Below are 13,114 nucleotides of genomic sequence, written 5' to 3' on the forward strand. Positions count from 1 at the left end.
CGCCGGGCTGTGCCGGGGTTGCGGGGGGCGGGCGGCGGGTGGCGCGCGGGGGTCGGGTGGGGGGCGGGGGCAGGGGTGGCCAGGTGGGGCGGGGGGAGGGGTGAGGGAGCCGGCCGGCCGGCTCCGGCCGCGTGCAGGCTCCGGTCCCCTCAGATCTCGGCGCAGTGGCGCTCCGCGCGCTGCGTCTGGTCTTTGCGGCGGCTCCTCTCACCGGAGCCATCTCCCTCGCGCTCTCCCTCGCGCCAGCCGGGTAACCCGAGAAGGCCGGGAGCGCCGAGCAAATCAGGGGCTTCGGGAGAATCGGACGCCAGAGCTTGCAGCCAGCGGGCGCGCGGGAAGACCGTGCTGGCCCCGGGGCGCCCGGCGGGCGAGGGGAAGGCCTACCGGCCCCTCGGGGAGACAGACGCCTCCTGTGCCGGCCTGCTGTCTCCCCGTCCCCTGAGCGCGCAGGCGGGAGTTTGGCCCAGAGGAAGAAAGTGTCCCGCCACCGGCCGGTAGCACTCGTGCCGGCGAGGCCCTGGAGAATGACATGAACCTGAAGTGATCAGGAGCCTCAGTGCGCCCCAGAGGTCAGAACACAGGGGCCCATGGTGGCTGCAAGCCTCTAGCACGTGGTCCCAGAGACCCCAAAGCCTTCCTGACTGGAAGGGTCCTGGTATGTTTAGGGGAGGTTGGGGAACGCAGCTCACTTAAGGGTAAAACCAAGTGGGTGCCCCGTGACCCAAACACAGATGCGGGCGGCCAAACAGTAGCTGTTTCTTGGCTGGCCCCGGGCCCTCCTGCCCTGTAGGTGAGGGTTGCCTGGTGTGTTGGTGTTGTAGGGAGATGAGGATGTAATTGTTGGCACCCATGCTGTCGCCTGATTTCTACTGGTAAGGAGCTGAGAAGGTGGTTTGCACGTGTCACCAGTAATCCTCTTGGATTGATGGTGGTGGCCATTCTCTGACCTTCTACTAGTGAGTCTCCCCTGGGCCTGGGCCTGTGCCTGGGTGAGTGGTGTTACTGACATGGTTACTTGGTGAAAATTCCAAGTTAAGTGACTTGATCAAGGTCACACAGGACGTGCACTTCACCGCTACCACATGTTGGTGCCCCTAGCCTCCCCACCACCTCTGAGACCTCCTTTAGGGAGAGGCATTTAAAGTGTCTGGCCTGGGGGTGGCATGTGGGGGAGCCTTGAAGGCTGTTTCTCAGCATGTATACAGTAAGAGAGGAAAGGGGCAACTAAGTGCTTCTGGCCAAAAGAATGCATTTGCCGGGGCCTGGCTGGGGTGCGACCTCCATCTCTAGTATGCTCTCAGCTCTTCAGAGCCCTCTCTCCAGGATCCTTCTGGGGGCTGTCACAGGACTAGGCTTCTGCAGTTCTGTATAGAATGACAGGGAGAAAGACCCGGTCAGGCCAGACCAGGAGGGAAGAGGCATTTTGTCGTGAGCTCCCCAGGTTCTCTCAGACCAGTCATGCCCAGAGCTAGCCTTCACTTTCCCTCTTGGTAAAATGAGGGGCTTGCAGAAGCCAGTGCAGAGGACCCTTCCTCGGTGTGTGGAGGTACTCTCCCCACAGGGAGATGTGGACCTCAGGGTATGTCTTCAGCCATGGTCATTTGGCATGCTTGTTCCCCAGGCTCAAGCCAGAAATGGAGAAAATCCAGGCCCTATACGTGGGAGGCCTCAGGCAGGGAGACTGGTCTCATGCAACAAGATGACCCCACCACTGCCACGTAGGTAGTGCTCCGGGCAGGCACCCCCGAGTTCCTTTGAGTTCGGTGATACTCAAGATTTTCGGATGAGCCCTGAATATGAATAGATACCTAGAGGTCATATTTTAGCCAGTATCCTGCCTCCAGACAGCAGTGCACCACAGCCACCCTGGGCCTCCGTGTTTCCCCTCGTCTCCACCAGATCTGCAGAGGAGAGCTCATGATGCCCCTCAGTCCCCCACTCAGCTCAGTCTGAACAATATGGTGCCCCCTACAGTTCATACCACTGAGCTCTGGGGCCCAGAGCACCAGGAAGGTAGTAGGCAGGTGGGGCCCTGAGGAGCCGTTTGATACTTGTCCTGCCCAGCCCAGAGGTGTCCTCCAAAAGCAGTCCTCTGCTCATACATCTGCCCTCCACTCCCTGTTAGAGTCTGGCCTCCCCTAATTCCAGGAAACCCTGAAGGTGGCACCTTCCATTGGGGAAGGGAGAAAGGCTCTGGATCGACTCACCTGTCCCTCCGAGCCTGCTGCCTGATTTCTTCCTGGCACTTATGCCCTTTCAGCAGGTGGCCCTCTGGGCTAGGTGGCAGCCTTGCCCCCCAGGGCCCCCAAGAAGCATATCCCTCTGGGATGCAGCACTGCACCCTTTGTCTGGCTACAGCAGGGACTCGGGGCTCTTATTAACCACCCCCAATGCCTTTTCTCCACCTGACAGCATCTTGTCGGAAGAGGCCGGGGCTCCTCTGGTTGAAGTCAGGTCTGCTAGCTGCCGAGGACCAAAGCTCTTGCTCTGCTGGGCTGCAGGGCTTTCATGTTGCACTTCTGAAAGATAATAAAATATCAATCGCTTTGCCGTAGCAACGGGTTTAAGAGACTTTCTGAAGTATTGAATCGTCAGAAAAAAAAATTTTTTTTTTTTGCTTTTAAGCACAGTGCATTATTAATAAAGTAATCCATTAGGTCGAGCAGTGAAGGGCCACCACAGAGAGGAAAGATCTGTTTTGCAAATGGTTAAACTTCTGGTTTTAAGATTAATTGCTTTCATTTGGACGCTTGCTCTTGGCCTAACCATCTCCACTTTACTGGAACTCAGGGTCCGGGCTTTCTAAATACCATCGGGCCTGCCTGTCAGCAAAGGAAGCCCTGCTCCAACTTTCCCGGAGAAAGAGCCCTTCTTTTTCCCTGGCACGGGTGCTTGAGCTAGCACTCGGCTGGGGGCCTTCTGGGGGGGGGGGGGGGGGCTTGCAGTCTCCGGGGAGCAACGGGAGCTCCTGCCCTGAGAACCAGATTAGCCCTCAGGCCATTGGAGAATCGGCCCTTGAGTACTCAGAGGCAGGCAGCAGAGGGTCCAGGCAACCCCAAGCACAGGGACAGCCTTGGGTTATGGGGGGACTGGGCAGGAGAGGATGCAGTGGGTGCCCTCTTGGGGGTGCATGCTGGAGAAAGAGGTAAGCGGCCTCTGCAGCGGCCCCGTAGGAAGACTGGGGTGACCATAGGAAACAGCAGGCGGGTTGCAGAGCTAAACACCAGACATGATTCTGAGAGCATTTTGAATAAGTAAAATTGCCTAAGGAGAGTGGAGCTGGCCTGAGGAGGGCCAGACAGCGAGTCTTCAATTGTTAATGACCGCTATGAGTGTGGCCTCCGCAGTGGACCTGGTTCATCTGCCAGGGCAGGCTCTTGGCTATTCCTGGGGACTGACCAGCTTTTGCTCAGCCCTCAGCAGGACCTCTTGGGCTATGCCATCATGCCCCGGAGTACAAAGAGTCCCCGGGGTCTCTCCTAGCAGAGTGTGACCGGGACCCTTCCTGGCCCCAGAGATGGAGGCAGGGAGTGCGCCCTGATGCTTTTCCACGCCAGAGACCCCAGGGGGTCGGCAGGAAGGCAGAGCCCAGCAGGCACCCGTGTCTGCTGAGGGTGTGTAAAGGCCTGGTAAGCCTGGCAGGATGGGGACCAGGCCTGACACTTGCCCGGGGCCTAGAGGAGGAGGGTCTCCATCTGCATCTCCACTACCACTCGCAGCTCCGGCAGCAGCTACCTCCTCAGCTGCTGGGCACGAGGCTTCACAAATCTTGAGCAGCATGTACAGCTGCTTACCCTTCCTGCCCCAATTCAGCCTGGCAGAGAGCCTATAAAGACGGGTCTCCCTCACCCCCTCCTGGAGCCTTGGGTAAAGAAGCAGGTGCTTCTCTCTGTTCCCCACTCTTCCGTTCATTTGCCCACACAGAACACTAAGGGGGTGGGGGGGGGGGGACAGGGAAACAACATAAATTGGTCTGTCGTCCAGAATCCATGTCTCGCTAATGTACCCAGATTAACTCAACTGTAAATTGTCTCCTTGGATGGCAGTGTCTTGCTAAAAGTTTCCCATATGATTCATGATTTGGATTGCTTTTAACGGCTATTGGCTAAGCAAGCCGGTGACTGTACAAGGTGATGCAATTGGCATTAGTGAGGGGAGGCACGGGAGCGTGTAATGCAGTCAATACTGCATTAACTACTGATGCCCAATTACAGGGAGTGGGAGAGAGCTTTTCAGGAGCATTAGGACTGGGGGAAGCTGAGATCACTGGCCGCCACTCGCCTAAAAGCTTCACCCTTTGCATGCCGGGGCTTGGTGCTGATGTGGCCACTCACTTGGCCTCTGTGGCTGCCTTTCTGTCTTACTGTCTCTCTCTTTCTGAACATGTCGCACAAAGATGCTTCTAGCACAAGTAAATGTGCATTCTCCTAGAGCTGGGGCCTGCCTCTCATCCGTCAGAGAGCTGCTTCCTCACCCCAGCCAGGGTCCCAGAGTCAGACCTGGAGGCCGCCCCACCCACTTCCATCTAAGGAGCCTCCCAGCAGGGCCCCATTTGTGAGCAGGACCAAGAAGAGATCTATTTTGGTCTCTCTCCCTTGGAACAGATGGATGATTGCCAGCGGGCATGGGCGGCCGCCCTTCTGTGGTCACGGGCAGAGGAACATGAGGTTCGGCCTCGGTGCAGTGGGCTGCGCACGCACGGCTGCTGGAGTTGGAAGTGACCATGGTTGGACGGGGCCGGGCCTTCTCTGAGCAGAAGACAGAGCTGGGGAGCCTGCTGAGGGGCATGAACCAAGCTATTCTGGGGTCTTCAGCAAATGTGGGCCCCCTCCAGAGCTGCCCCCAAGGAGCCGGCAGGCCAAGGCTGCTGTTCAGATCCACCTCCAGGGCCCAGAGGAGCCCCTGATCAGGAAGGAGATTGGAAGGAGTTAGGGGGGAAGGTAGAGAAAAGGGCACTGGTACCACAGCGTGCCAGGAACCAGTGGGCTGGCTGCGACCTCCACCACCCTGCTAAGCTCTTCAGGTCCAACATGTCCACTGTGGGTTTGTGCCCCATGCCCACCCAATGCTTGGGTTACTCTGCTTCTCTAGCATCTCACCTCTACAATGAGAACAGTTGCATCTAACTGGTTGGGTGGTTAATGAGGATGAAATGAGATGATGTCCATGTATACACTTGATAAACCAGGAGGAAGCCTCATGCTTGTGTCAGGTGACATTGTTCTCCATGCAGTTACACTATGATCAAATAATCCAGTGCCCAATGTGGTGCCTTGTTCACTGCCTTGTTCATTCACTGTCCCTCTTCCGGTTTATCCAGCATGACCACTGATCACTGCTGTCCAGGAGGCAGGCTGACTTCACTACTTACCACTGACCAGATCCCCAAGGCAGGTAGCGTTGTAGGAAGAAGCCTCCAAGACCACTCTCTGCAAGCCCTTCCATCTACAGGGGGACAGTCGAGGCTGAAAGTGGGCAGGAGAGTTGCCCGGGCTCATGTAGGGAACCCAGAGCTTCAGCATCTTTCTGGGTTCTCTGTCCGGCTTCCGTGCCCTCTGATCTTTGCCCTGAGGCATGATGACCTGGGTGGTAGAAAAGTCCGATTAGGAGGGACATCACCTGTCCTGGTGCCAGGTGCCTGAGCATCCCGGTTGTGGCTCCAGCCAGCCTACTGACGGCCCACAGGACACAGTTCTGTCCTCAAATGTTAGTCCTGCTGGCAGGTGCTGATGGGCACTAACCTGGCCTGGGTCTTCATGTACTAGAGCAGCCCCAGAGGTGCATATGGCAAGTAGCCCATCCTGCCTGCCCGCCCTGCCTGTGGTGGACACTGAGGCACAGAGGGCATCCTCCCCCTCATCGGGCTTAACTCTTCCCAGTGCTGCTAGAGTGAGTTGGCCTGGCAGGCCTGCCCTCGGGATAGGACCACACCAGTGGAGTCAGCGTGTATTGGCCTACAAAAGCTGATCTTACACTGTCTTCCTAGCTCTTGAGTTCGGTGGCATCACACTGGTAGCAGGAAATCAGCCATGGTGGGAATATTAACCCCATGGACCTTGGCGGAGCCAATTGTGAAGTGTTTATCAGCACACAACTGGATTGCAGTCATCTGGGGCTCTGGCCCCACCTATTTCTGTTCTGCCGCCGCCTGGCCTCCCCATCCCACCTGGCATCTTGCTCCTGGTGCTCACTAGAGCCAGGGCCCTGGTCTGTGCTGCCCTGGCGTTGTGCGCGAGACCCGGCCGTGCCGTGTTCCAGGCAGACCCCGCGTCTACTGCTGTGCTCTTGTTTACGGTGCTCCCCCCTGCCTGGCATGCCCTTTCCCCTATAGTTGGCTTGCAGGAGCCTACGGATGACCAAAGCCTCTTACAGACCGTTCCAGGCCATGCTCAGAGTCACATTCACCCTCCCTTGGTGGTCTCTTGTTGGAGCGCATTCATTTTGTGTTTTGTCTAAGGCAGGCGTCCACAGTGGCCAACACAACTTGGGGCGAATTAAAAGCAGGGGGTAAGAGAGGACTGAGCAGGCTGGTCCAGGTTGCAGGGGCAGATGCCCCAGAGTGCAGGTCTGCTGAGTCAGATTGGGTCACTAGTTCCTACCTCTTCCCAGCTGAACTTCCTTGAGTGGCCTACTGTCTTCAGGCACAGCCTACTGGCATGCTTCAGGAGACCCGGGTGCTAGTCCCAGCTGACTGCGATGTGACTCCAGACAACTTACTGGACCTCAGTTTTCACATCTCTGTAATGGGAGCAATACCTAACTGGCACCTAATGTCCGTGTATACACTTGACCAACCAGGAAGCCTCATGCCTCTGTGCAGTGACCTTGCTCTCTGCACAGATATGGTGTGATCTCTTTGACCTTAGCCTGTCGATGTTTAGGGCTCATATAAACACACTTGTTATGTGTGAACCCTTACTTAAAAGTAAGGTGTTGTGCTCTGCACATGTATCAGCAAGTTATTGCTGCATAACCAACCGCCCCACCCCCAAACTCAGAGGCTCAAAACAACAAGCATCCATTTAGCCCTTGAATCTGTAGGTCAGTGCTTTAGGCTGGGCTTGGCCGAATGGTTTCTCAGGTCTCTGCTGGACTGTCTCATGCCTGGCAGATGGCTGATCTCCTGGATGCTGGGGGTACAAGCGTCCATCATCATCCAGCAAGCTCTTCCAGCCTGTTCTCATAGTAGAGACGGGTCAGGAGGGAGACTGGAAGTACACAAGGTTTCCTGAGGCCTGGACTTGGCTCTGGGAGGTTTTCGCTTTGACCACATTCTGTAGGCCAGAATAGATCCCAAGGCCAGCCCGAGTTTGGGGGTAGGGTGGGGGCAGTCAGAGTCTGCTCTTGAAGGGAGGAGGTGGAAAGTCACATTGCAAAGGGCATGGATGCCTACCAGCAGGAGGGGTAGAGAATTGGGGCCATTTCTGTACTCATTCCACCAAAGCATCTTCCACGTATGATCTCATTGAATACCCTGAACCACCTTCGGAAAAAGCCACATGTATTATCCTCATTTCACAGATGAGAAAACTGCTATCCAAAGAGGCTGTGTAATTGGTCGCAGGTCCCACACTTGCAAGTGCCAGAGTTCAGGCCATCTTTACTGCAGGGTATGCTCTGTCGCCTCTCTGTTCCAGTGGGCGGACTTGGGGGGGGGGGTGGTGCAGTTCAAGGGAGATGAGGAGGAGCCAGAAAGAGGATGGCTGGGGACAAGGGGAGGGAGGCTGGCTGGCCAGGGCAGTTTTTCCGGGGTTGCCATTGGAGGGCAAGCCTGGAGGGGAACCACAATGAGCTCAGCCCCCACTGCCTTCTCAGGCTTTTCCTCTCTGTCCTGTGATGCTACTGGATGGGTGGAAGGGGTGAGAAGCTCCGTGCTTACCCGAGGTGACTCAAGCCTGGGTCTATATGCAGATGCAGCCAGGCGGGAATCAATTCATTGGTTAGCCCCTTGCCTCAAAAACGGGAAGGTAAGTGGGCTGGTGAGAGGCCTGTGTACATTCATAAACCAGCTGATTGAAAAGCAATATTTCAGATAAATACAAGCCAGTGATCTATCAGTGGTTGTAATAAAACCCAGGCTTCAGGCTGTGATTTTATTTTGAAATAATAAGAATTGCTTGATTCTTTTTACTTGAGTTACCATGGTAATTCCGGCGTGGAGCAGTGTTATATTGATTTAGAAAGTGGACAGTAATATTTCTTTTGTGTTATTCTGTTTCTAGGCCTTGATTTCTAATTTCCACTTGGAGATTACTTTTATAAATTTCTTAAGTCCTTCTACTTTTTTTCCTCTCATAGTATAATTTTCCTCTCATACGCCACTATGTTCTGAGCTTATTGGTTTGCTCTTATTTTAAATTAAACTTGCTGGTTTCAAATATTGAAATGACATCTTTGTCTGTGTTTGTACTTTGGTTTAGCAAAATATTACAGTCTGACGCTTTCTGCTTAATAATTTAAGGGAGGCATTCTGTCGGCCCTCACTGGGTGCTGATAACTTATGACTCAACCAGCTCCGGCCTTAAACTCCTGACATTTTAATATTGTGGGGCGGGAGCAGCCTCCCCTCTGCTCGGAGTCTCAGTGGAGAAACACCCGTGTGGTACCCCAGAAGGGAGTTTTAATAATTCAGCCTCGCTGGTTGGTGTGATGACTTGACGGAGAGTGGAGGGAGACCCGTTCTTCCTACGTAAGAGGGAGCAGCTCTGGCCTGGGCTCCTGCGGCCTATGGCTGGCACCTGCTTTGTCCTGTCTCTCCCCTCCCTGAATCTTTAAAAACTCCGGTTCCTGATCCCTAGTGCCTGGGAAGGATTGTGTGGGGGCTGCCAACGGGTGCCATCCGGATGCTTGATCTCTGTTTCTCAGCTTCCCCATTTGTAAAGCAAGTGGAACTAGTGTGGGCTTTGAGTCAGACAGACCGGGTTCAGATCCCACCTCTGCCACTTCATGATTCTGGATAGTGAATTGTAATAGTAGTTCTGACCGGTCAAATGGGTGTGATCACGACCGCCTTTTAGGTCTGTTGAGCCTTCAGTAGGCCAAGCTCCTGATGGTCTTACAGATGGTTGGTACAGTTCCCCAACCTTTGTCAGGTTTTAGTGAGGAGCAGGGGAGAAATTGGAAATGATTATACTTTGAAACACTTACTCTGCTCCAGACACGCGTGGGGTTTGGAGCCCTAGCAGGACTGCTCTTTGGAAAGGACCTGGGCCTTGGCTTCAGGAGATGGGTCAGCTCTGCCCACTTTCCCGGCCCGCCCAGCTGCAAGCTGGGGGAATCTGTCCTCTGGGCTCCTCATAGTACCCCACAGCAAGGACTGGACTCTGGAGGGAAACTCACAGCAATATGGCTTATGGGGCTGAGATGGGTCTGCAGGGCGCCCCCTCTGTGGCCTGAGGAGAGGCCCCCGTCCTCTGTGGTATGCCAACGTAGTAGTGTATTCGCTACCTATTGCTGCGTAACAAATTATTTCACAATTGAGCATCTTAAAACAACACCCACTTGTTAATCTCATCGTTTCCGTGGGTCAGGAGTCCAGGTACAGCTTAGCTGGGTCCTCTAGCTCAGGCTTTTTTACAGATGATAATTGAGGCATTGGCTGGGGCCGTGGTCTCATGTCAAGATTCGTCTGGGATTTGAGCTTCCCAGTTCACTCTTTTGGTTGTTGGCAGGATTCAGTTCCTCCTGGGCTGTTGGGCTGAGGGCTTCCATTCCTCACTGACTGTGGATCAGGGACAGCCCTCATTTCTGCACCACGTGGGCTTCTCCAATATGGCAGCTTGTTTCCTTTAAAACCATCGAGAGAGTGTCTGCTAGCAAGCAGGAAGTCACAGTCTTTTATAAGATATGACACATCTAATCACAGATGTGACATTCCATCACTTTGGCTGTATTTTCTTCCTTGGGAGCAAGTCACTAGGTCCAGCTCGAACTCAAGGAACTGGGGGTATTACACAAGGTCATGAACACCAGAAAATGGGATCGTTGGGGACCATCTTAGATATCAGCCTACCGTGAGAGGTCAGCAAACTCTGGCCCCAGGTGGCCAACAGTTTAGCTGCCCCCAGAGAGAATGAAACATCAGCTCCATCCCCAGGAGGCCTGTTGCCTCTGCCTCACACCAGGGAAGGCCACGGATGTCTCAAAGCCTTTCATGAAATCTTCACAGCCCCCTTGGGAGGCTGGGAGATCAAACACTAGCCCCATTTTGCAGAGGAGTAGGTTGTACTCAGAGAGGGAAAGACACTTGCCTAGGACAGCCCGGCAAGTCTGTATGTGGCAGAGTTCAGATGAGAACTAGGCCTCTGCCTCCCGTGGGCCTAGGGAGGTGGTGGTAAAGGCACTCCCAGGCCTCCCCAGCCCTAGTGGTGAGAGGCAATAGCCCTGACTGTAAGCACAAGCAGGGACCAGGGCCGGGGATGGGAACTGCTGGATTCCTCGTGTCACAGATGGTAGGTTTGTGGAGGACACTGGGAGCCTGCTGCGCAGCTGTCTGTTACCCAGGGGCCTCTCTTCTCACTCATTGGTGACCCTGGGAGAGGGGGACGGTGGTTCCTCCCTGAGCCAGTCTTCCTGCAACTGTTGGACTGAGGCCCTCAACCCCTCCCTGGCTGTTGCCAGGCCAGGGGCAGCCAGCATCTTTGAGGCGGCCTGGGCAGAGACCACTTGAGCAGCTCTTCACACGGGAGCAGGACTGAAAGAGGCTCTCGTGTGGGCTGGAGCCCAGGGCTGGGAGCCAGAACTCCTGCATCCACAGCCTGGCTCTGCCCCCCCACCCCCACTCCCAGTCTGTCCCTGGGCAAGGCAGGCCCCTTCTCTCTGGGTCTGTGCTTCACCATTTACATTCAGGGGTTGCTGGCTGCTTGCTGCCTAGTGGTACTGGGTATGGAGACATGTCTGTGGGGAATGAGCGTATTGAGGCCAAGGCCAGGAGACTAACCTCCTTGACGAGGTTTCTTTGTCATTCTTTGGTATCCTGGGGTCAGAGAAGTAGAGATCCCAGGTGAGAACATCTGTGGCCTCCGGCTCTCCATACTTGGTCTTGCTTACCTTTGAATCCAGGTGGGCTGTCTCATTTCCAGCTATTCCCAGGCAGAGCCTCAGCTAAGAGGTAGAGGGGACCCCGGAAGCAGGCCCAGAGCCTGGAGGCCAGTGAACCAGAAGTCACAGCCTCAGGCCTAAAAGGACCCTGATTAGTTACCCACCCCCCACCCCCCTTTTATGGCAGGGAAACTAAGGCACCAAGAAGCATCTGGGTCCTCTCTCAGCTGAATGTCTCAGAGATACTTTCTGGGTAGAAAAGTCTGAAGCCCAGCAGAGGCAGACTCCAGCCTATGACGGGATGCCAGAACTGTACCCCATCTCTTTGCCTGTTGGTCAGAGGCTGTCTCTTGCAGGCAGCTCCTCTCACTCCAGCCAGAAGCTCTTCCCCATCTGTGAGGTGTCTTGGCAGGGGCTAAGGCTCTGGAGGAACAGAGGGCAGGGGGCAGCTCTCCCTCAGGTACCTGGTTCTGACCTGGTACTTAGCTCAGGTGCAGAGTGTGACCTGCCTTTCTGCCCCATGGATGTTTTCACACTGTTCTTTGATCCTCAGAATGCTTTATCAGATCAGTGCTAAAATATGCCTGTGTGTGAGAATAACTTCTCATTAATATTATTGAAAATGTAAAAATAAAAAATATGATCCAGGGAAAAAAATCAAAATTGGTTGAAATAATTAACACAAAGCAAAACTGGCAACAGTTAAGACTGCACCTGGCAAAATATGTTATTGACTAAAAATTGATGGAGGAATCAAGTCTTCCTGAGAAAATTTAGATCTGCCAAAGTTGGCTCAGGAGATATGTTTTGGTAGAAATAATTATCACAGAAGAAATCTCAATGGTGTCAAAAGCTGTAGTTCATAAGATTTAATATGAGCCAAAAACTGATCATGAACCAAATAGTCACTTTAAATTTAAAAATAATCGATCCCAATGAAAATAATTCCAAAAAGGAATTAAAAAAAAAAATTGTTTTAAGGGCCAGGAAAAAAAAAAAAGGAATTCTAGTAAAATAAAAATGGGGAAGGGGCAAAAAAAAAAAAAATCTTAGTTTAACACTAATGAATAGAAAATTGATCAAGGAATCAAACTGACTTAATGAAGCTCATTAAGAACTACTTTCTTGGGGCACATGGGTGGCTCAGTCGTTGGGCGTCTGCCTTCAGCTAGGGTCATGGTCCTGGCGTCCTGGGATCGAGCCCCGCATCGGGCTCCCTGCTCCGCGGGAAGCCTGCTTCTCCCTCTCCCACTCCCCCTGCTTGTGTTCCCTCTCTCGCTGTGTCTCTCTCTGTCAAATAAATAAATAAAATCTTAAAAAAAAAAACTTTCTTGACAAAAAAATCATCAATGTTAGTATAATTCTTATTAAAATATATGGCTTGGGGCCAGTTCCTAGTAGTAGATGCTTAGCAATTATTTGTTAAGGGAATAGTGAGTGAATGAATGAACAGGCAAAGGAGGTTGGGAGGGGAGCAGAGAGGATCACAAGAAGTGCTTTGTCTCCTTTCCTTTTTTTTTTTTAAGATTTTATTTATTATTTGAGAGAGAGAGCGTGCACATGCAGGGGGAGCAGCAGAGGGAGGGGGAGAGGCAGACTTCCCACTGAGCAGGGAGCAGGGCTCGATCCCAGGACCCTGAGATCATGACCTGGGCTGAAGGCAAATGTTTAACCAACTGAGCTGCCCAGGTGCCCCAGACTTACACTCTGTTAAGACTATTTGTACTACTCTGGCATGTTTTCCAGCACCACCCAGCAGTTCTCCAATTCTCAGTGGACACAGACTAGGTGTCCTACAATTTAACTCAATTCTGACACTACCTAGCATTAGCTCCTGCAGGTTTAAGGGCGCAGTCCCACAAGACTGCCCCCACTTCGGAGGCCAACCACAAATCCCAGTTGTCATCTCTACTTCTGACTGACCAGCTATAAATTGGGGTTCCCACAATCCCCTCCTCAGGTTAGAGAATTTGCTAGGAAAGCTCACGGAACTCAGGGAAACATTTTCTTACATTGACCAGTTCACTGTATAAGATACAGATGAAGAGGTATATAGGGCGAGATCTGGGCAGTG

The 13,114-nt window shown here is 53.4% G+C and overlaps 1 protein-coding gene across 3 annotated transcripts in view; it reads left to right on the forward strand.

The window, feature by feature from the left end:
* LMO1 (LIM domain only 1) overlaps positions 1 to 13,114 on the forward strand; it is a 40,512-nt gene that overhangs the window by 4,913 nt on the left and 22,485 nt on the right. The window lies entirely within an intron of this gene.

This window comes from Eumetopias jubatus, unplaced genomic scaffold (genome assembly GCF_037043125.1).
Source record: "Eumetopias jubatus isolate StellerSeaLion01/CBP00866 unplaced genomic scaffold, mEumJub1_p1.0 scaffold_13, whole genome shotgun sequence".
Lineage (NCBI taxonomy): Eukaryota > Metazoa > Chordata > Mammalia > Carnivora > Otariidae > Eumetopias > Eumetopias jubatus.